Source organism: Oncorhynchus tshawytscha, linkage group LG19 (assembly GCF_018296145.1).
Source record: "Oncorhynchus tshawytscha isolate Ot180627B linkage group LG19, Otsh_v2.0, whole genome shotgun sequence".
Taxonomy (NCBI): domain Eukaryota; kingdom Metazoa; phylum Chordata; class Actinopteri; order Salmoniformes; family Salmonidae; genus Oncorhynchus; species Oncorhynchus tshawytscha.
In genome coordinates, this window is record NC_056447.1 from 53490943 (window position 1) to 53513554 (window position 22612).

At 46.5% G+C, this 22612-nt stretch overlaps 1 protein-coding gene across 1 annotated transcript in view; it reads left to right on the forward strand.

Moving 5' to 3' along the window:
- The first annotated feature begins 3251 nt into the window (after window positions 1–3251).
- LOC112236253 (tyrosine-protein kinase CSK-like) overlaps window positions 3252–22612 on the forward strand; it is a 39825-nt gene continuing 20464 nt past the window's right edge. The window contains exon 1 of the mRNA XM_042301894.1: window positions 3252–3726. The gene's annotated coding sequence lies outside the window, so the exon portion shown is untranslated. The remainder of the gene's footprint in view (window positions 3727–22612) is intronic.

The following is a 22612-nucleotide window of genomic DNA, read 5'->3' on the forward strand; positions in this document are numbered from 1 at the left end:
TCAGAGGGTTTGAATGGTGTCAGCAATTTTTTTTTTTAATCTTGTATTCTTTTGAATTTAACAACATGAATTGGAGTACTTAAGAGTACTATATAGGTGGAGAACAGGTAACAGAACAAGGGCTATGTCAATAACTCAAATTTGACCAAAATGCAGATGAAACCTTGGTCCCAAGCGCTCATGTTTTTTAGAAGAGCAGCTAGACTATCAACTGCCTCGTTTAAAAGGTGCTGTGAGAATATTGTTGTCAAGGATCAAACACATTTTTACATGTTTGTTTTTTCCTCCAGAGAATAGGTAGGCCTAATAGTTTCTCTGGGTCCTTGTTGAATAGTGTGTGGCGGACAGAGGAGGACATCTCAATCTGTAGAAACGGGTTGGTTGACCGGTCAAACCCTCACTCTTTACCAACACTTTTTTTGTAATGAATGTTCATTTAATTAACCAATAACGTCAGATTACAGATTATTCCCCCCACAATGGCCAAATGTGATTATGAATGGGATTATATCTGTAGTAGTCTCGTGCTCCAGACTTCATCCCTAATTCATCTGTGGGTCTACTGGCCTCCGCTCGGTGCTTCTACTGGCCTCTCTGTGGGTCTACTGGCCTCCTCTCTGTGGGTCTACTGGCCTCCTCTCTGTGGGTCTACTGGCCTCCTCTCTGTGGGTCTACTGGCCTCCTCTCGGTGGCTCTACTGGCCTCCTCTCGGTGGGTCTACTGGCCTCCTCTCTACTGGTGGGGTCTACTGGACTGGCCTCCTCTCTCTGGGGTGGGTCTACTGGCCTCCTCTCGGTGGGTCTACTGGCCTCCTGTGGGTCGGTGGGGTCTACTGGCCTCCTGTGGGTCTCGGTGGGTCTACTGGACTCCTCTCTGTGGGTCTACTGGACTCCTCTCGGTGGGTCTACTGGACTCCTGTCTACTGGTGGGGTCTACTGGCCTCCTCTCGGTGGGTCTTACTGGCCTCCTCTCTGTGGGTCTACTGGCCTCCTCTCTGTGGGTCTACCCTCCTCTCGGCCTCCTCTCTGTGGGTCTACTGGACTCCTCTCGGTGGGTCTACCGGCCTCCTCTCGGTGGGTCTACCGGCCTCCTCTCTCTCGGTGGGTCTACCCTCTCGGCCTCATCTCTGTCGGTCTACCGGCCTCCTCTCTGTCGGTCTACCGGCCTCCTCTCTGTCGGTCTACCGGACTCCTCTCTGTCGGTCTACCGGCCTCCTCTCGGTGGGTCTACCGGCCTCCTCTCGGTGGGTCTACCGGCCTCCTCTCGGTGGGTCTACCTGCCTTTTGAGAAAGGAGTAGCAAATCAATTGAATTTCTATTCAAACCATAAGGGCTGATTTCCTGGATACAGATTAAGCCTAGTCCTTGACTGAAATTAATTAATTTTTCCATGGATAATCTCCATTGTGCTTTTTAGTACTAATCTGTGTCTGGGATACCACTCCTAAAGCTCATGGCAATATGTCTGGGACTTTAGGAATAACATTTTATTGTTATGGTGATTTAAGCAATCCTTAGTGTTTTTTAAAAAGGGGATTCAGTTCAGGGCCCAGATTCATAACGTGTCTCAGTGTAGGAGTGCTGCTCTACGATCATTTCTTACATTGTTGATCATAATGAATGTGATATGGGTCTTAGATAGTGAAAACGATATTTTAAATTTAAATCCACCTGTTTCATTTTGGTCTCATTATAGTTTCCTGAAGAAAGGAGAGCACATTTCTATTTCAATTTATTTCAATTTGTGATCCTACAGGGGTCACCTGGCGGAGGCTGACTCCTACAGGGGTCACCTGGCGGAGGCTGACTCCTACAGGGGTCACCTGGCGGAGGCTGACTCCTACAGGGGTCACCTGGCGGAGGCTGACTCCTACAGGGGTCACCTGGCGGAGGCTGACTCCTACAGGGGTCACCTGGCGGAGGCTGACTCCTACAGGGGTCACCTGGCGGAGGCTGACTCCTACAGGGGACACCTGGGGAGGCTCACCTGGCGGAGGCTGACTCCTACAGGGGTCACCTGGCGGAGGCTGACTCCTACAGGGGTCACCTGGCGGAGGCTGACTCCTACAGGGGTCACCTGGCGGAGGCTGACTCCTACAGGGGACACCTGGCGGAGGCTGACTCCTACAGGGGTCACCTGGCGGAGGCTGACTCCTACGTTTGATCAGGGTCTACTTAGTATTGTAAGGTAAACTCAAACTCATCTGACCAATATGGAATGATTGATTTATTCCCATCTGGTCCACCAGGGGGCCATAACAGCATACTTTGTTGAGTTACAGGATATATAGTATTTTGTAAAACATTTTATACAAAGGCCTTGTGAATGTCGGCATTAATTGGTTTTCACGTGGACAGAGTTAAGGCAATGGAATGAGCCACACTGGAAAGGCGCAAGCTTCCGGAGTAGTAACCACCACGCGGTGAATAAAGATGGTTTCCTGGCTAAATTGGCCTGGATGAAATGTCTCGTTGAGGATGACGTATTATTCTGTGGTGATGGACAATCCTCAATGTCAATTGTTATTCTGTGCTCATTGTCCACATACGGATTCTTTTTTTTTTGTCATGAGAAAATTAACAAAAATAAAAAGGTTGATTTAACTCACTTATTGCTTACTTTATTTCAGCCATTTGTAATACATGTTTGGTATTTTATTAGGATCCCCATTTAGCTGTTGCAAAGGCAGCAGCTACTCTTCCTGGGTTCACACAAAACATGACATAATACAGAACATCAATAGACAAGAACAGCTCAAGGACAGAACTACAGAAATAAAATAATAAATACAGAAGGGCACATACACATTAAACGATCTAGGTCCAATAGGGGCCGCGAGGCGTTGTGCCGCGAGGCGTTGCTTTATCTGTTTTTTTTAAACCAGGTTTGCTGTTCACTTGCGCAATAGTGTAGCAGCGGATGTAGAAACAATGTAACGCTTTTTCACATCTTATCTATCAAACAGAACAAAATGTCAATAGATGCATCTCTATGATACATAAAAATGATTTTTAAATGTTTGATCTAAGATGATATTTTCCTTTTCAAAATAATGAGATATTATCCGAGAAGCAGAGCAATCTGTTATGTATTAATTTCCGTGATGGGGTGGGTCATATTTTAATTTGGTCTTTTTGAGTAGCTATTGTACTTTCATGGACTGCAGAGTGTTGTCCAACGCGCGCATGCGTAGTGCAAGGGCTCACGGTAGGGGCGGAACACGCAGAACGTTGCAGATAGCAATTCAACATCTAGAACTGCTACAGTTGTCGGCAACAATGTTCTAATGATAAATGCGATACATTTCTATCTTCAACGTTCTGAACTTTGCGCTCAGTGACCCTCTTGGCTAACTACGTGCATTTCGTACTACTAAGGCCGACAAAACGGCGCAGGAGCACGATTTGAAGTTTTGTGCATTCATTTAGATAGTTTTCACAGTCGGATTAATTTCCAGGAACACTGTGCTTCATCTCACTCGTTTTGTGACTGGGTCGAGTTGTTTCGGTGGTTATATCGCTCGACGGTTGAGACTCCGCCGTGTTGTTTTTCATCAAGCTCAAGAACAATTGACTGCATCACCATTATTTATTTTTTGGGGGAATCGTTTTAACTGACTCGAATGTATATTACGACTGTCTCTGACATCTATTCCATCCACGTGTTTGCCACCTCTGCGTTCTTCTCATAGAGATGTATCGATTGACGTTTTGTTCCATTTGATAGGTAAGATGTTAAAATTGTTGCAACATCCGCTGCTATTACTACTGTGTTCTGAAATTGACCGCAGAGTCCTTTAGCCTTTATTTTTGTTAGTCAAACAAACAAAATGGACAGATCCGGATTCATGAGTGGACCTCTGAAGAACACTTATAACAATCTAGCTGTTTGCATCGTGTGTTCTTACTCACTCGGCATCTTCCAAAACCACAGGTATTGGCTGCTGTTTATCATAGTTGAAGAGGGATTGGTTGGTCCGAATCTTGAGTTGTAGGGGCCTGTTTAGGGTTCTGGTCCCCCCCTAAAAAAACGTTTTACTGTGTAGAGAATAGGATGCTATTTGGGAAACAGTCACATTTTTGTACAGTAGCCGAGTCACACAGCCGAACGGATGACACAGTTCAAGGAACTGAAGCTCAGACTTATCGTTTTCCATCTCATTGCGTGATTTGAAATATTGATGTGAATCCAATACTTAGGCTCAGCCTTATAGTAAGGCAGTGTTTTAAACCCTAGAGATCTGCTATGAATGTAATCGCGATGACCACTTGTTCTGAATCCTACCAGCCTATTGGGCATCCTGCTAAGGGGATTGATTGCACTCTGTCTGCACCGGGTGTATGGCACAAATATAGTATAGTGATTTAACAGACGCTCTTATCCCGACGCAGATATCAGTAGCCGCATATATGTACCCCCCACTAAGGAGATACAGCATGCCTTAACCATAAGGAATGTGATGGTGATGGGAAGTCATAATTATTCGCCCTACTCTCTTTCTCTTCCTCTCTCTCTCTGCCCCTCTCTATTTCTCTGCCCCTCTCTTATCTCTCTGCCCCTCTCTTGCTCTCTCTGCCACTTCCTTTGGCTCGCTGGGTGCAATAGCGGCAGCTGTCAGAACCACCAGACATCCTCCCACACAGCCTGCGCTCTGTCCTCATCTCCCTTTGCCTTTTCCCCCTCTCCTTCTCTCCTTTTGAGCTCACAGAAAGGCTGCATTATGCCTGTTAGGTACAAGGGGCCAAAATAGAGTGGCAGAGGGAATGGCCGAGCCCGCAGAGGGTAAACGGACTGCTTCTGAAGAGGGTGTCACTGGGCCTTTAGCATCACCAGACCAGAAACATGTTATCTGTAGGGGTGGATGGGCAGCAGCTTGTAGAGACAGTGGGCGGCAGCTTGTAGAGACAGTGGGCAGCATCTTGTAGAGACAGTGGGCAGCATCTTGTAGAGACAGTGGGCGGCATCTTGTAGAGACAGTGGGCAGCAGCTTGTAGAGACAGTGGGCAGCAGCTTGTAGAGACAGTGGGCGGCATCTTGTAGAGACAGTGGGCAGCAGCTTGAAGAGACAGTGGGCAGCAGCTTGTAGAGACAGTGGGCAGCAGCTTGTAGATACAGTGGGCGGCATCTTGTAGAGACAGTGGGCGGCATCTTGTAGAGACAGTGGGCGGCATCTTGTAGAGACAGTGGGCGGCATCTTGTAGAGACAGTGGGCGGCATCTTGTAGAGACAGTGGGCGGCATCTTGTAGAGACAGTGGGCGGCATCTTGTAGAGACAGTGGGCGGCATCTTGTAGAGACAGTGGGCGGCATCTTGTAGAGACAGTGGGCGGCATCTTGTAGAGACAGTGGGCGGCATCTTGTAGAGAACGTGGGCGGCATCTTGTAGAGATCTTGTAGAGACGTGGGCGGCATCTTGTAGAGACAGTGGGCGGCATCTTGTAGAGACAGTGGGCGGCATCTTGTAGAGACAGTGGGCGGCATCTTGTAGAGACAGTGGGCGGCATCTTGTAGAGACAGTGGGCGGCATCTTGTAGAGACAGTGGGCGGCATCTTGTAGAGACAGTGGGCGGCATCTTGTAGAGACAGTGGGCGGCATCTTGTAGAGACAGTGGGCGGCATCTTGTAGAGACAGTGGGCGGCATCTTGTAGAGACAGTGGGCTTGTAGAGACAGTGGGCTTGTAGAGACAGTGGGCTTGTAGAGACAGTGGGCTTGTAGAGACAGTGGGCTTGTAGAGACAGTGGGCTTGTAGAGACAGTGGGCTTGTAGAGACAGTGGGCTTGTAGAGACAGTGGGCTTGTAGAGACAGTGGGCTTGTAGAGACAGTGGGCTTGTAGAGACAGTGGGCTTGTAGAGACAGTGGGCTTGTAGAGACAGTGGGCTTGTAGAGACAGTGGGCTTGTAGAGACAGTGGGCTTGTAGAGACAGTGGGCTTGTAGAGACAGTGGGCTTGTAGAGACAGTGGGCTTGTAGAGACAGTGGGCTTGTAGAGACAGTGGGCTTGTAGAGACAGTGGGCTTGTAGAGACAGTGGGCTTGTAGAGACAGTGGGCTTGTAGAGACAGTGGGCTTGTAGAGACAGTGGGCTTGTAGAGACAGTGGGCGGCATCTTGTAGAGACAGTGGGCGGCATCTTGTAGAGACAGTGGGCGGCAGCTTGTAGAGACAGTGGGCGGCAGCTTGTAGAGACAGTGGGCGGCAGCTTGTAGAGACAGTGGGCGGCAGCTTGTAGAGACCGTGGGCTTGTAGAGACAGTGGGCAGCAGCTTGTAGAGACAGTGGGCAGCAGCTTGTAGAGACAGTGGGCTTGTAGAGACAGTGGGCTTGTAGAGACAGTGGGCTTGTAGAGACAGTGGGCTTGTAGAGACAGTGGGCTTGTAGAGACAGTGGGCTTGTAGAGACAGTGGGCAGCAGCTTGAAGAGACAGTGGGCAGCAGCTTGAAGAGACAGTGGGCTTGTAGAGACAGTGGGCAGCCGCTTGTAGAGACAGTGGGCTTGTGGAGACAGTGGGCAGCAGCTTGTGGAGACAGTGGGCAGGAGCTTGAAGAGACAGTGGGCAGCAGCTTGTAGAGACAGTCGGCTTGTAGAGACAGTGGGCAGCAGCTTGTGGAGACAGTGGGCAGCAGCTTGTGGAGACAGTGGGCAGCAGCTTGTGGAGACAGTGGGCAGCAGCTTGTAGAGACAGTGGGCTTGTAGAGACAGTGGGCAGCAGCTTGTGGAGACAGTGGGCAGCAGCTTGTAGAGACAGTGGGCTTGTAGAGACAGTGGGCAGCAGTTTGTAGAGACAGTGGGCAGCAGTTTGTAGAGACAGTGGGCGGCAGTTTGTAGAGACAGTGGGCGGCAGTTTGTAGAGACAGTGGGCGGCAGTTTGTAGAGACAGTGGGCGGCAGTTTGTAGAGACAGTGGGCGGCAGTTTGTAGAGACAGTGGGCGGCAGTTTGTAGAGACAGTGGGCAGCAGCTTGTAGAGACAATGGGCAGCAGCTTGTAGAGACAGTGGGCTTGTAGAGACAGTGGGCAGCAGATTGTAGAGACAGTGGGCAGCAGCTTGTAGAGACAGTGGGCAGCAGCTTGTAGAGACAGTGGGCAGCAGTTTGTAGAGACAGTGGGCAGCAGCTTGTAGAGACAATGGGCAGCAGCTTGAAGAGACAGTGGGCTTGTAGAGACAGTGGGCAGCAGCTTGTAGAGACAGTGGGCAGCAGCTTGTAGAGACAGTGGGCTTGTAGAGACAGTGGGCTTGTAGAGACAGTGGGCTTGTAGAGACAGTGGGCTTGTAGAGACAGTGGGCTTGTAGAGACAGTGGGCTTGTAGAAACAGTGGGCTTGTAGAGACAGTGGGCTTGTAGAGACAGTGGGCAGCGGCTTGTAGAGACATTGGGCTTGTAGAGACAGTGGGCTTGTAGAGACAGTGGGCTTGTAGAGACAGTGGGCTTGTAGAGACAGTGGGCAGCAGCTTGAAGAGACAGTGGGCAGCAGCTTGAAGAGACAGTGGGCAGCAGCTTGTAGAGACAGTGGGCAGCAGCTTGAAGAGACAGTGGGCTTGTAGAGACAGTGGGCAGCCGCTTGTAGAGACAGTGGGCAGCAGCTTGAAGAGACAGTGGGTTTGTAGAGACAGTGGGCAGCAGCTTGTGGAGACAGTGGGCAGCAGCTTGTGGAGACAGTGGGCAGCAGCTTGTGGAGACAGTGGGCAGCAGCTTGTAGAGACAGTGGGCAGCAGCTTGAGAGACAGTGGGCTTGTAGAGACAGTGGGCTTGTAGAGACAGTGGGCTTGTAGAGACAGTGGGCTTGTAGAGACAGTGGGCAGCAGCTTGAAGAGACAGTGGGCTTGTAGAGACAGTGGGCAGCAGCTTGTAGAGACAGTGGGCAGCAGCTTGAAGAGACAGTGGGCTTGTAGAGACAGTGGGCAGCAGCTTGAAGAGACAGTGGGCTTGTAGAGACAGTGGGCTTGTAGAGACAGTGGGCTTGTAGAGACAGTGGGCTTGTAGAGACAGTGGGCAGCAGCTTGAAGAGACAGTGGGCTTGTAGAGACAGTGGGCTTGTAGAGACAGTGGGCAGCAGCTTGAAGAGACAGTGGGCTTGTAGAGACAGTGGGCAGCAGCTTGTAGAGACAGTGGGCAGCAGCTTGAAGAGACAGTGGGCTTGTAGAGACAGTGGGCAGCAGCTTGAAGAGACAGTGGGCTTGAAGAGACAGTGGGCAGCAGCTTGAAGAGACAGTGGGCAGCAGCTTGAAGAGACAGTGGGCTTGTAGAGACAGTGGGCAGCAGCTTGAAGAGACAGTGGGCTTGTAGAGACAGTGGGCAGCAGCTTGAAGAGACAGTGGGCAGCAGCTTGAAGAGACAGTGGGCAGCGGCTTGTAGAGACAGTGGGCAGCAGCTTGAAGAGACTGTGCTTGTAGAGACAGTGGGCAGCAGCTTGTAGAGACAGTGGGCAGCAGCTTGAAGAGACAGTGGGCAGCAGCTTGTGGAGACAGTGGGCAGCAGCTTGTGGAGACAGTGGGCAGCAGCTTGTGGAGACAGTGGGCAGCAGCTTGTAGAGACAGTGGGCAGCAGCTTGTGGAGACAGTGGGCATCAGCTTGTGGAGACAGTGGGCAGCAGCTTGTAGAGACAGTGGGCAGCAGCTTGAAGAGACAGTGGGCAGCAGCTTGAAGAGACAGTGGGCAGCCTTTGTTTTTGGACCCTTTTGGAGGACTTGGCTGAGATAGGGCTTTAACAACTCATTTGTATTTGCGGTTGATGGTGTATTGCTGTTTGGTATCCTTTTAAATTTCAAGTTAATTATGGCGTAATAAATACATGGGAAATCTTACTCAGCTGAGCTTGCACATAAAAAAAAAAAACATTCACACGCACAGGAACTAACTCAGGTTCATATAATACCCTTTGGCCAAGCAATAGTGTGTGTGTCAGTCTTAGAGAGAAAATGGTCGCCTTGGGCCAAGGCAGTAGTTCTCCCAGTTAGGTCACTGACCTCTGGCTCTGACCCCCTCTATAAACAATAGCCAGCATACAGAGTTGCAGTTCTCACACACAGAGAGCTCCTTTGTAGCCGGATGGAGCTAAACAACAGAGAGAATAGTCAAATGGCAAACCAGTGAAGGAAAGAATTGAGCCGGATGGAAGTAAATGAGTGAAACTGTTACCCTGACTTGCGGACTGGTGCCTAGCTTGAGCAACACATGGAGCTGTGCAGAACAAAAGCTCTTAGCACTATTGTGGTTGCAGCAAGATGCATTCTGACTCTGCCTGAAGTGTCTAGCTTGGAATCTGAACTGATATGTACCGTTTCACTTCACCAGGTCGATGGGAGTATATCAGTTTTAGTTCCAGGCTATATAGTTGCTGTGGCTACCAGTGAAATGCTCAATGCTGCCTAACTAATGCTGTAGGTGATATCCACCTCTCAGCCAATCAGATAATGCCAGGTCACATATATATCATCATCATCAGGCATATCCAGGTCAGTTAATGGTCTGTCCTAATGTGATCGACTGTGCTTTAGAATAGATTGGTATACATTTAATATCCCATAGAGAAATTGACTCCGGACAGGCATATTTGACATGCAATTTCTATGTTGTTGTCTCAGGTCTTTATGTAGTGTTGTCTGTCTCTTGTCGTGATGTGTGTTCTGTCCTATATTTCTATTTCATTCATTTATTTTTAATCCCAGACCCCGTCCCCGCAGGAGGCCTTTTGGTAGGCCTTCATTGTAAATAGAAATTTGTTCTTAACGGACTTGCCTAATTAAATCATAAAATAAAAAAAATACAGATAACATACATCAGATGACATAGCCCTACATAACCGGACATATAGTTGTGGCAATACTGTGTATTTATATCTTCTACTGTGTTTAATTTCTACGAGCACCAACGTGAAGTTCACAGGAGAATGTCAAATGAAAGCCAAGAGTCAATATTTTTGTTGTTGTTGATATTAAGGCATATATACATTTTTAACCATTGTCCGTCCTAAAAATTAAGTATAAGCAAAGGCTTAGATTTGTGGTCAAACAGATGAAACAAGGGGGTGTTAGGAAACATCTACCAGAAAAAGTCTTAAGTTATTCGAAATGCATGAAAACAATGTTAAACTAAAGACTCCTGCCAACTAATAAACACTTTACAGGGCATTCGGAAAGTATTCAGACCCCTTCACTTTTTCCACATTTTGTTTACGTTACAGACTTGTTCTAAAAGGGATTCAATTGTTTTTTTTCCCCTCATCAGCCTACACACACTACCCCATAATGACATCACAATACCCCATAATGACATCACAATACCCCATAATGACATCACAATACCCAACAGGTTTTCATCAATGATCTCTCATCTCTCAATGTACTTTGCTCCGTTCATCTTTCCCTCGATCCTGACTAGTCTCCATTAGACTCTTAACGGTTTTAAAGTCACCTTTGGCCTCCTGATAAAATCCCTGAGATGTTTCCTTCCTAATTCACACACTTATCAAGAAAACAACCCTGGTCATCCCTGCTGCCTCTGGTGTTGCAGACTCACTAAGCATATGCTTCGTTTGTAAATCAAGTCTGAGTGTTGGAGTGTGCCTCTGCTTATCCATAAATGTAAAAAAACAAGAACATTATGGCGTCTAGTTTGCTTTATATATGGAATTTGAAATTATTTATACTTCTTTTGATACTTAAGTATTTAAAACTAAATACATTGACTTTTACTCAAGTAGTATTTTACTGGGTGACTCACTTTTACTTGAGTCATTTTCTATTAAGGTATCTTTACTTTTACTCAAGTATGACTGTTTACTTTTTCCAGTAGTAGTAGTAACAGCAGTAGTAGTAACAGCACTAGTAGTAACAGCAGTAGTAGTAATAGCAATAGTAACCGTAGTAGTAGTAGTAACAGCACTAGGAGTAACAACAGCAGCAGTAGTAACAGCAGCAGTAGTAACAGCAGCAGTAGTAACAGCAGTAGTAGTAACAGCAGTAGTAACAGCAGTAGTAGTAGTAACAGCAGTAGTAACAGCAGTAGTAACAGTAGTAGTAACAGCAGTAGCAGTAGTAACAGCAGCAGTAGTAGCAGTAGTAACAGCAGTAGTAGTAGTAACAGCAGCAGTAGTAACAGTAGTAGTAGTAACAGCAGCAGTAGTAACAGTAGTAGTAGTAGTAATAGCAGCAGCAGCAGTAACATCAGTAGTAGCAGCAGCAGTAGTATTTGTAGTAACAGCAGTAGTAACAGCAGCTGTAGTAACAGCAGTAGTAACAGCAGCTGTAGTGACAGTAGAAACAGCTGCAGTAGTATTAGTAGTAGCAGTAGTAACAGCAGCAGTACTATTAGTAGTAGCAGCAGCAGCAGTAGTAACGGCAGCAGTACTATTAGTAGTAGTAGTAGCAGCAGTAGTAACAGCAGCAGTACTATTAGTAGTAGCAGCAGCAGTAGTAACGGCAGCAGGACTATTAGTAGCAGCAGCAGCAGTAGTAACGGCAGCAGTAGTATTAGTAGTAGCAGCAGCAGTAGTAACGGCAGCAGTACTATTAGTAGTAGCAGCAGCAGTAGTAACAGCAGCAGTACTATTAGTAGTAGCAGCAGCAGCAGTAGTAACAGCAGCAGTACTATTAGTAGTAGCAGCAGCAGCAGTAGTAACAGCAGCAGTACTATTAGTAGTAGCAGCAGCAGCAGTAGTAACGGCAGCAGTACTATTAGTAGTAGCAGCAGCAGTAGTAACGGCAGCAGTACTATTAGTAGTAGCAGCAGCAGTAGTAACAGCAGCAGTACTATTAGTAGTAGCAGCAGCAGTAGTAACAGCAGCAGTACTATTAGTAGTAGCAGCAGCAGTAGTAACAGCAGCAGTACTATTAGTAGTAGCAGCAGCAGTAGTAACAGCAGCAGTAGTATTAGTAGTAGTAGTAGTAACAGCAGCAGTAGTATTAGTAGTAGTAGTAGCAGCTGCAGTAGTAACAGCAGCAGTAGTATTAGTAGTAGTAGCAGCTGCAGTAGTAACAACAGCAGTACTATTAGTAGTAGCAGCAGCAGTAGTAACAGCTGCAGTAGTAACAGTAGAAATAGTGACAGTAGTAACAGCTGCAGTAGAAACAGTAGTATCAGCTGCAGTAGTAACAGTAGAAACAGCTGCAGTAGAAACAGCTGCAGTAGTAACAGTAGAAACAGCTGCAGTAGTAACAGTAGAAACAGCTGCAGTAGTAACAGTAGAAACAGCTGCAGTAGTAACAGTAGAAACAGCTCCAGTAGTGACAGTAGAAACAGCTGCAGTAGTAACAGTAGAAACAGCTGCAGTAGAAACAGCTGCAGTAGTGACTGTAGAAACAGCAGCAGTAGTAACAGTAGAAACAGCAGCAGTAGTGACAGTAGAAACAGCTGCAGTAGTAACAGTAGAAACAGCTGCAGTAGAAACAGCTGCAGTAGTGACTGTAGAAACAGCAGTAGCAGTAGTAACAGTAGAAACAGCAGTAGCAGTAGTAACAGTAGAAACAGCAGTAGCAGTAGTAACAGTAGAAACAGCAGTAGCAGTAGTAACAGTAGAAACAGCTGCAGTAGCAGTAGTAACAGTAGAAACAGCAGCCGTAGTAACAGTAGAAACAGCAGCCGTAGTGACAGTAGTGACAGTAGAAACAGCAGCCGTAGTAACAGTAGAAACAGCTGCAGTAGTGACAGTAGAAACAGCTGCAGTAGTGACAGTAGAAACAGCTGCAGTAGTAACAGTAGTGACAGTAGTAACAGTAGAAACAGCTGCAGTAGTAACAGTAGAAACAGCAGCCGTAGTGACAGTAGTAACAGCTGCAGTAGAAACAGCTGCAGTAGTAACAGTAGAAACAGCAGCCGTAGTAACAGTAGAAACAGCTGCAGTAGTGACAGTAGAAACAGCTGCAGTAGTAACAGTAGTGACAGTAGAAACAGCTGCAGTAGTAACAGTAGTGACAGTAGTAACCGTAGAAACAGCTGCAGTAGTGACAGTAGAAACAGCTGCAGTAGTAACAGTAGTGACAGTAGAAACGGCTGCAGTAGTAACAGTAGAAACAGCAGCCGTAGTAACAGTAGAAACAGCTGCAGTAGTGACAGTAGAAACAGCTGCAGTAGTAACAGTAGAAACAGCTGCCGTAGTAACAGTAGTAACAGCTGCAGTAGAAACAGCTGCAGTAGTAACAGTAGAAACAGCAGCCGTAGTAACAGTAGAAACAGCTGCAGTAGAAACAGCTGCAGTAGAAACAGCTGCAGTAGTGACAGTAGAAACAGCTGCAGTAGTAACAGTAGAAACAGCAGCCGTAGTAACAGTAGAAACAGCTGCAGTAGAAACAGCTGCAGTAGTAACAGTAGAAACAGTAGTAACAGCAGTAGCAGTAGAAACAGCTGCAGTAGTAACAGTAGAAACAGCTGCAGTAGTAACAGTAGAAATAGCTCCAGTAGTGACAGTAGAAACAGCAGCCGTAGTAACAGAAACAGCTGCAGTAGTGACAGTAGAAACAGCTGCAGTAGTAACAGTAGAAACAGCTGCAGTAGTAACAGTAGAAACAGCTGCAGTAGTAACAGTAGAAACAGCTGCAGTAGTGACAGTAGAAACAGCTGCAGTAGTAACAGTAGAAACAGCTGCAGTAGAAACAGCAATAGTAACAGCTGCAGTAGAAACAGCAATAGTAACAGCAGCAGTAGTAACAGTAGAAATAGCTCCAGTAGTGACAGTAGAAACAGCTGCAGTAGTAACAGTAGAAATAGTGACAGTAGTAACAGCTGCAGTAGAAACAGTAGTATCAGCTGCAGTAGTAACAGTAGAAACAGCTGCAGTAGAAACAGCAGCAGTAGTAACAGTAGAAACAGCAGCCGTAGAAACAGCAGCCGTAGTAACAGTAGAAACAGCAGCCGTAGTAACAGTAGAAACAGCAGCCGTAGTAACAGTAGAAACAGCAGCCGTAACAGTAGAAACAGCAGCCGTAGTAACAGTAGAAACAGCAGCCGTAGTGACAGTAGTAACAGCTGCAGTAGAAACAGCTGCAGTAGTAACAGTAGAAACAGCTGCAGTAGTGACAGTAGAAACAGCTGCAGTAGTAACAGTAGTGACAGTAGAAACAGCTGCAGTAGTAACAGTAGTGACAGGAGTAACCGTAGAAACAGCTGCAGTAGTGACAGTAGAAACAGCTGCAGTAGTAACAGTAGTGACAGTAGAAACAGCTGCAGTAGTAACAGTAGACACAGCAGCCGTAGTAACAGTAGAAACAGCAGCCGTAGTAACAGTAGAAACAGCAGCCGTAGTAACAGTAGAAACAGCTGCAGTAGAAACAGCTGCAGTAGTAACGGTAGAAACAGCAGTAGCGGTAGTAACGGTAGAAACAGCAGTCGAAACGGCAGTAGTAACAGTAGAAACAGCTGCAGTAGTAACAGTAGAAACAGCAGTAGCGGTAGAAACAGCTGCAGTAGTAACGGTAGTAACAGCTGCAGTAGTAACAGTAGTAACAGTAGAAACAGCAGTCGAAACGGCAGTAGTAACAGTGGCAGCAGAAACAGCAGCAGGTAGATGTGATTTATTAGGACCCCCAGTTAACCGACGCCAACGGCGACAGCTAGTTTTACTGGGGTTCCGACATAACGAAATATACATTACAGACAAGACTTTTCAATTTAAAAAATGTGTGTGTGCATCTATCAGTTACATACATGTCAGTACATACACAACAACAGGTATATCACATGGGGGAAGAGGCGTTGTGCCATGAGGTGTTGCTTTAATGTTTCTTAAAGCAAGAAATGACAGTCAGTCTTTCCTCAACTCTCAGCCAAGAGAGAATAGCATACATAGTATTATTATTAGCCCTCTAACTACAATGAAGAGCAAGATGTGCCGCTCTGTTCTGGGCCGGCTGCAGGTCTTTCTTTGCATCAATTGACCATATGACTGGACAATAATCAAGATGAGATCAAACTTGAGCCTGCAGGACATGCTTTGTGGAGTGTGGTGTCAAAACTCAGAGCATCTCTTTTATTACGGACAGACCTCTCCCCATCTTTATAACCATTGAGTCTATATGTTTGGACCATGACAGTTTACAATCTGGTAATACCAAGTAATTTAGTCTCCTCAACTTGTTCAACAGCCACACCATTCATTACCAGATTCAGCAGAGGTCTAGAACTTAGGGAATAATTTGTACCAAATACAATGCTCTTAGTTTTAGAAATGTTCAGGACTAGTTTATTACTCGCCACCTATTCCAAAACAGACCTACAACTCTTTAAGGGTTTCAGTGACTTCATTAGCTGTGGTTGCTGATGTGTATATGGATTACTCATCAGCGTAAATGGACACACACACTTTGTTTAATGCCAGGTCATTGGTGAAAATAATAGTAGAGGGCCTAGAGAGCTGCCCTGCGGTACACCACGCTTTAGATGTTTGACATTAGATAAGCTTCCGTTAAAGAAAACCCTTTGAGTTCTATTAGATTGCCATATTGTGGATTCAGAGCTGAGGTTAAAAAGCCATAACGCATAAAGTTTTCTCAACAGTAGATGATGGTCAATATCAAAAGCTACATTGACATCTTACTGTACAGCTCCCACAGTCGTCTCATCAATTTATTTTTCATCAATCATCAGTCATGTGTCAGTGCGGTACTCTATAAGCATGCTAAAAGTCTGTTGTTAATTTGTTTACAGAGATTGAATTTGGTGAATCACTATTTTTTCCCCCAACAGTTGGAGCAGTTAGAGCTGGCAGCCAGCTGATAGGTCTGCTATTAGAACCAGTAAAGGCCACTTTACCACTCTTGGGTAGAGGAATTGCTTTAGCTGAGAACAGACTTTCCTCTTGGCTCAGATTTAAAGATGTGACAGGTAAGAGTGGCTATAGAGTCAGCTATTATCCTCAGTAGCTTTCCATCTAACATGCTGACCAAACTGGACGTGCGCACATTGTTTTTGTTCACCCACACCAGAATCGCTTCTGGTGTGGGTGAACAAAAACAATGTGCGCACGTCCACGTCAGGACACGCAGGTTAAAATAACAAAACAAACTCTGAACCAATTATATTAATTTGGGGACAGGTCGAAAAGCATTAAAAACTTTTGACAATTTAGCTAGCTAGCTTGCTGTTGCTAGCTAATTTGTCCTGGGATATAAACATTGTGTTATTTTACCTGAAATGCACAAGGTCCTCTACACTGACAATTAATCCACAGATAAAACGGTAAACCAAATTCCTTTCTCGTCATCCCGCCTCCTTCCTCATGCTGCTTCTTATTATTTTGGACTTTAATATGGCGGTTGGCAACCAACTTTACAGCGTCACACTCCAGTAGGTTGTAGTAGAAGTTCATCTTTCAATCACCCATGTGGGTATATGCTCATAAAAACCTAATGAGGAGATGTGAGAGGCCAGACTTGCAGCGTGTTGAGCGTCACAAATAGAACCGATTTTTCTATTTTAGCGCATGTCCACCGAGCTGTTCACGAGGCAATGTGGGTGCAGTGATTGAATAACATGTATGTGTAAGATTTATTTTGCAGTGCTCGCGCACGTGACGTGTCTAGTATGGTCAGCATGTAAGTTGTCAACGCCAGGAGGTTTGTCATTTTTATTTTGTTGTTTTATTTAGCCTACGTTTTAACTAGGCAAGTCCGTAAAGAACAAATTCTTATTTACAACGACGGCCTACCCCGGCCAAACCTGGACACGCTGGGCCAATTGTGCACTGCCCTATGGGACTTGTTAACAGTTATTGTCCATAATTGTTGGTTACACGATTGCTGTATATGATAGTTGTGCCATCCTTAGCCTTTAGACTATCGACCAACATCGTAGAGATGTATCAATATCTTCTCCCTGGGACTGTCTATTTCATGATGTTAGTTAGCTGTGCCTCTACCTCTGTAGTCAGTCTGTATCACAGAGCACATCATGTCTCCATGCTGAGAGAAGCTTTCATTGAAGCCAACTTCCTGGTTCCTGTTGTAGCCTCAGGCACATGTCACGCAGCACGACAGGCATTCTACTCTACTGTACTGCATGCACTGCAGCATGTATAGAGGAAACTGTGTGTGTGTGTGTGTGTGTGTGTGTGTGTGTGTGTGTGTGTGTGTGTGTGTGTGTGTGGAAGCCTGGTGGTGTCCATCAGAAAATATGTAGGCTGAGTTCACTTTGCTGAATTGTCAGTCAGGAACCAAGGCTAGCAGAGATTCGACTGCACTTCAGACCTCTGCAGCTAAAGTATGTCTGAGATCAGTAGGACCAGACCACAAAGGCTGTGTAGTGTCTTCCTGTAAAGGGGAGGGGCTGTGTAGTGTCTTCCTGTAAAGGGGAGGGGCTGTGTAGTGTCTTCCTGTAAAGGGAAGGGGCTGTGTAGTGTCTTCCTGTAAAGGGGAGGGGCTGTGTAGTGTCTTCCTGTAAAGGGGAGGGGCTGTGTAGTGTCTTCCTGTAAAGGGAAGGGGCTGTGTAGTGTCTTCCTGTAAAGGGAAGGGGCTGTGTAGTGTCTTCCTGTAAAGGGAAGGGGCTGTGTAGTGTCTTCCTGTAAAGGGAAGGGGCTGTGTAGTGTCTTCCTGTAAAGGGAAGGGGCTGTGTAGTGTCTTCCTGTAAAGGGAAGGGGCTGTGTAGTGTCTTCCTGTAAAGGGAAGGGGCTGTGTAGTGTCTTCCTGTAAAGGGAAGGGGCTGTGTAGTGTCTTCCTGTAAAGGGGAGGGGCTGTGTAGTGTCTTCCTGTAAAGGGGAGGGGCTGTGTAGTGTCTTCCTGTAAAGGGGAGGGGCTGTGTAGTGTCTTCCTGTAAAGGGGAGGGGCTGTGTAGTGTCTTCCTGTAAAGGGGAGGGGCTGTGTAGTGTCTTCCTGTAAAGGGGAGGGGCTGTGTAGTGTCTTCCTGTAAAGGGGAGGGGCTGTGTAGTGTCTTCCTGTAAAGGGGAGGGGCTGTGTAGTGTCTTCCTGTAAAGGGGAGGGGCTGTGTAGTGTCTTCCTGTAAAGGGGAGGGGCTGTGTAGTGTAGTCCTGTAAAGGGGAGGGGCTGTGGTTCCATGAAGAGTTGTAGGGTGGGGTTAGGGTTGGGTTAGAGGGTGGGGGTTAGGGGTGGGGTTAGGTTAGGGGGTAGGGTTAGGGGTTGGGTGGGGTTAGGGGGTAGGGTGAGGTTAGGGGTGGGGTCAGGGGGTAGGGTTGGGTTAGGGGTTGGGGTAGGGTTGCGTTAGAGGGTGGGGGTAGGGTTAGGTTAGGGGTTGGGTAAGGGGTAGGGTAGGGTGGGGTTAAGGGGTAGGGTTGGGTTAGGGTTAGGGGGTAGGGTTGGGTTAGGGGGTGGGGTTGGGTTAGGGGTTGGGTTAGGGGGTGGGGTTAGGGTTGGGTTAGGGTTAGGGGGTAGGGTGGGGTTAGGGGTTAGGGGGTTGGGTTAGGGGGTTGGGTTAGGGGGTGGGGTTAGGGTTGGGTTAGGGGTAGGGTTGGGTTAGGGGTGGGGTTGGGTTAGAGGGTGGGGTTAGGGGTAGGGTTGGGTTAGGGGTTGGGGGTAGGTTTGGGTTAGGGGGTGGGGTTAGGGGGTAGAGTTGGGTGGGGTTAGGGGGTAGGGTTGTGTTTCCCTACACTATGATGTTGGGCCTATCCAAGGAGTTTCCCTATGCTATGATGTTGGGCCTATCCAAGGAGTTTCCCTACACTATGATGTTGGGCCTATCCAAGGAGTTTCCCTATGCTATGATGTGGGCCTATCCAAGTAGTTTTTCATACTGCATGTTCTTCACCCAGCAGGGCTAAATGCAGTTGTGAACGCAAATTTACGTGGAGCTATTTCTGGTAGAGAGAAATGGAAAGGATCATGCAATGCAGGTGTGGTCCATGTTGTTCCATTCCTTACACAGTGACGTCACTGGCCGGGGGGGGGGGGCTTTGCCCAGACCCCCTCCTGTTGCTATCAATATAACGAACCCAGATGTATTGTCATACAGATCAATATGTAAACGACAGGAAATCAAATTGATATCTCAAAAGCGTCCGTTTGATTTGGGTTTCTTCTGTCGTTCTTACATTTGCAAAAGTCTTGAACGGCTGGTCAGGGATATTTTCATGGTTAGTGTACTTTAGACACGTCAGCTAATCTATTTCTGCAGGTGTTAGCATGGTGTTAGTGTGAGAGATAGGCTGGTGTTAGTGAGAGAGGCTGGTGTTAGTGAGAGAGGCTGGTGTTAGTGAGAGATAGGCTGGTGTTAGTGTGAGAGATAGCATGGTGTTAGTGAGAGAGAGCATGCTGTTAGTGAGATATAGGCTGGTGTTAGTGTGAGAGAGGCTGGTGTTAGTGAGAGAGGCTGGTGTTAGTGAGATATAGGCTGGTGTTAGTGTGAGAGAGCATGGTGTTAGTGAGAGAGGCTGGTGTTAGTGAGATATAGGCTGGTGTTAGTGTGAGAGAGCATGGTGTTAGTGAGAGAGGCTGGTGTTAGTGAGATATAGGCTGGTGTTAGTGTGAGAGATAGCATGGTGTTAGTGAGATATAGGCTGGTGTTAGTGTGAGAGAGCATGGTGTTAGTGAGAGAGGCTGGTGTTAGTGTGAGAGATAGCATGGTGTTAGTGTGAGAGATAGCATGGTGTTAGTGAGATATAGGCTGGTGTTAGTGTGAGAGAGCATGGTGTTAGTGAGAGAGGCTGGTGTTAGTGAGAGAGATAGCATGGTGTTAGTGTGAGAGATAGCATGGTGTTAGTGAGAGAGGCTGGTGTTAGTGAGAGAGGCTGGTGTTAGTGAGAGATAGGCTGGTGTTAGTGTGAGAGATAGCATGGTGTTAGTGTGAGAGATAGCATGGTGTTAGTGAGAGAGGCTGGTGTTAGTGAGATATAGCATGGTGTTAGTGAGAGAGAGCATGGTGTAGGAAGTGTGTGCTTGACCTTTGACCCGATAAAGGGCATCAGTATGTGGTATTACTCCTCATCATTACAACACTATGTGGAACTGAACTGCCTTGCCCAATGTGTCATGGTAGGTCATACATTATATGACTGGGAGCCTTCAAGTGTTCTGACTTCTCCTGCTGCTCCACACACACCGTAGATGTGTTGACCTGACTTCTCCTGCTGCTCTACACACACCGTAGATGTGTTGACTTCTCCTGCTGCTCTACACACACCGTAGATGTGTTGACCTGACTTCTCCTGCTGCTCTACACACACCGTAGATGTGTTGACCTGACTTCTCCTGCTGCTCCACACACACCGTAGATGTGTTGACCTGACTTCTCCTGCTGCTCCACACACACCGTAGATGTGTTGACCTGACTTCTCCTGCTGCTCCACACACACCGTAGATGTGTTGACCTGACTTCTCCTGCTGCTCTACACACACCGTAGATGTGTTGACCTGACTTCTCCTGCTGCTCTACACACACCGTAGATGTGTTGACCTGACTTCTCCTGCTGCTCTACACACACCGTAGATGTGTTGACCTGACTTCTCCTGCTGCTCTACACACACCGTAGATGTGTTGACCTGACTTCTCCTGCTGCTGCACACACACCGTAGATGTGTTGACCTGACTTCTCCTGCTGCTCCACACACACACGGTAGCTGTGTTGACCCGACTTGCGTTTTTTTTAAATGAGTGTCTGTAGCATAGTAACCATGGATGAAAGGTGTTTTCAAAGGGAAGTGTCGTAGGTCCTCCTTACTACCAGTCACTCTAGCTGTGCAGCCAGCAGCAACAAATGACATGAACAAGAAAAAATGACAGCAAACATTACACTCACAGAAGTTCCAAGTGAATAAAGACATTTCAAAAGTACAAAAGGGAAAATAAATAAGCATAAATATGGGTTGTATTTACAATGGTGTTTGTTCTTCACTGGTTGCCCTTTTCTCGTGGCAACAGGTCACAAATCTTGCTGCTGTGATGGCACACTGTGGAATTTCACCCAGTAGATATGGGAGTTTATCAAAATCAGGTTTGTTTTTTAAATTCTTTGTGGATCTGTGTAATCTGAGGGAAATATGTCTCTAAAATATGGTCATAAATTGGGCAGGAGGTTAGGAAGTGCAGCTCCGTTTCCACCTCATTTTGTGGGCAGTGGCTCTTCTCTTGAGAGCCAGGTCTGCCTAAAGAATAGCAAGGCTATGCTCACTGAGTCTGTACATAGTCAAATATTTCCTTAATTTTGACGCCTATCCCCCAGTAGTTATTGGGGTCAAATTTGTTTCCACTTTTGTGGACTGGGGTGATCAGTCCTTGGTGCCAAATATTGGGGAAATTCCAGAGCTAAGGAAATAAATTCATAAAAAATCCTACAATGTGATTTTCTGGATTTTTTTTTTCATTTTGTCTGTCATAGTTGAAGTGTACCTATGATGAAAATTACAGGCCTCTCTCATCTTTTTAAGTGGGAGAACTTGCACAATTGGTGGCTGACTAAATACTTTTTTGCCCCAATGTAATTCTTCGTGTTTTTTTTTTAGCATTTTCCAATTTTCCCAGAAGTGATTCTATGGATTATTCAATTACATTGAGCTGATTTCTGATGTGCTGTTCCTTTTTCCTTAGTGTATTTCTGTGTTGTTTTAGTGATTCACCCTAGTGAAGGTGTAGGCTCAGGTTTTCTGGGTCTTTTGGGGTTTTTACGTTCTTCATCAAAACATTTGTTGTTGTTTATTTTCTTAGGTTGTCTGCTTACATTTTTTTAGATTTGATAGAGAAGCTGAGAGGTCAATTATACTGTTTAGGTTTTCTACTGCCAAGTTTACACCGTCACTATTACAGTGAAACATTTTGTCCGGGAGGTTGTCTAGAAGGGATTGAATTTGTTGCCTAATTGTTTTTTGGTAGGTTTCCACACTACTTTCCTTCTATAGATAGCATTTGGCATGATTGAGTATTGCTCTGTCCAAGTAGACTGTGATTTTGCTGTGGTCTGACGGGTGTAAGTGGGCTGACTGTGAACGCTCTAAGAGAGACTGTGTTGAGGTCCGTGATAAAGTAGTCTACAGTACTACTGCCAAGAGATGAGCTATAGGTGTACCTACCGTACGAGTCCCCTCGAAGCCTAACATTGACTATGTATTGACTATGTACATACCCATTGATTTCACCCACCAGGATGGAGAAGCTGTCATCATTAAAGGGATTGTGTCTCTCTCTCTGTCTGTCTGTCTGTCTGTCTCTCTGTCTGTCTGTCTGTCTGTCTGTCTGTCTGTCTGTCTGTCTGTCTGTCTGTCTGTCTGTCTGTCTGTCTGTCTGTCTGTCTGTCTGTCTGTCTGTCTGTCTGTCTGTCTGTCTGTCTGTCTGTCTGTCTGTCTGTCTGTCTGTCTGTCTGTCTGTCTGTCTGTCTGTCTGTCTGTCTGTCTGTCTGTCTGTCTGTCTGTCTGTCTGTCTGTCTGTCTGTCTGTCTGTCTGTCTGTCTGTCTGTCTGTCTGTCTGTCTGTCTGTCTGTCTGTCTGTCTGTCTGTCTGTCTGTCTGTCTGTCTGTCTGTCTGTCTGTCTGTCTGTCTGTCTGTCTGTCTGTCTGTCTGTCTGTCTGTCTGTCTGTCTGTCTGTCTGTCTGTCTGTCTGTCTGTCTGTCTGTCTGTCTGTCTGTCTGTCTGTCTGTCTGTCTGTCTGTCTGTCTGTCTGTCTGTCTGTCTGTCTGTCTGTCTGTCTGTCTGTCTGTCTGTCTGTCTGTCTGTCTGTCTGTCTGTCTGTCTGTCTGTCTGTCTGTCTGTCT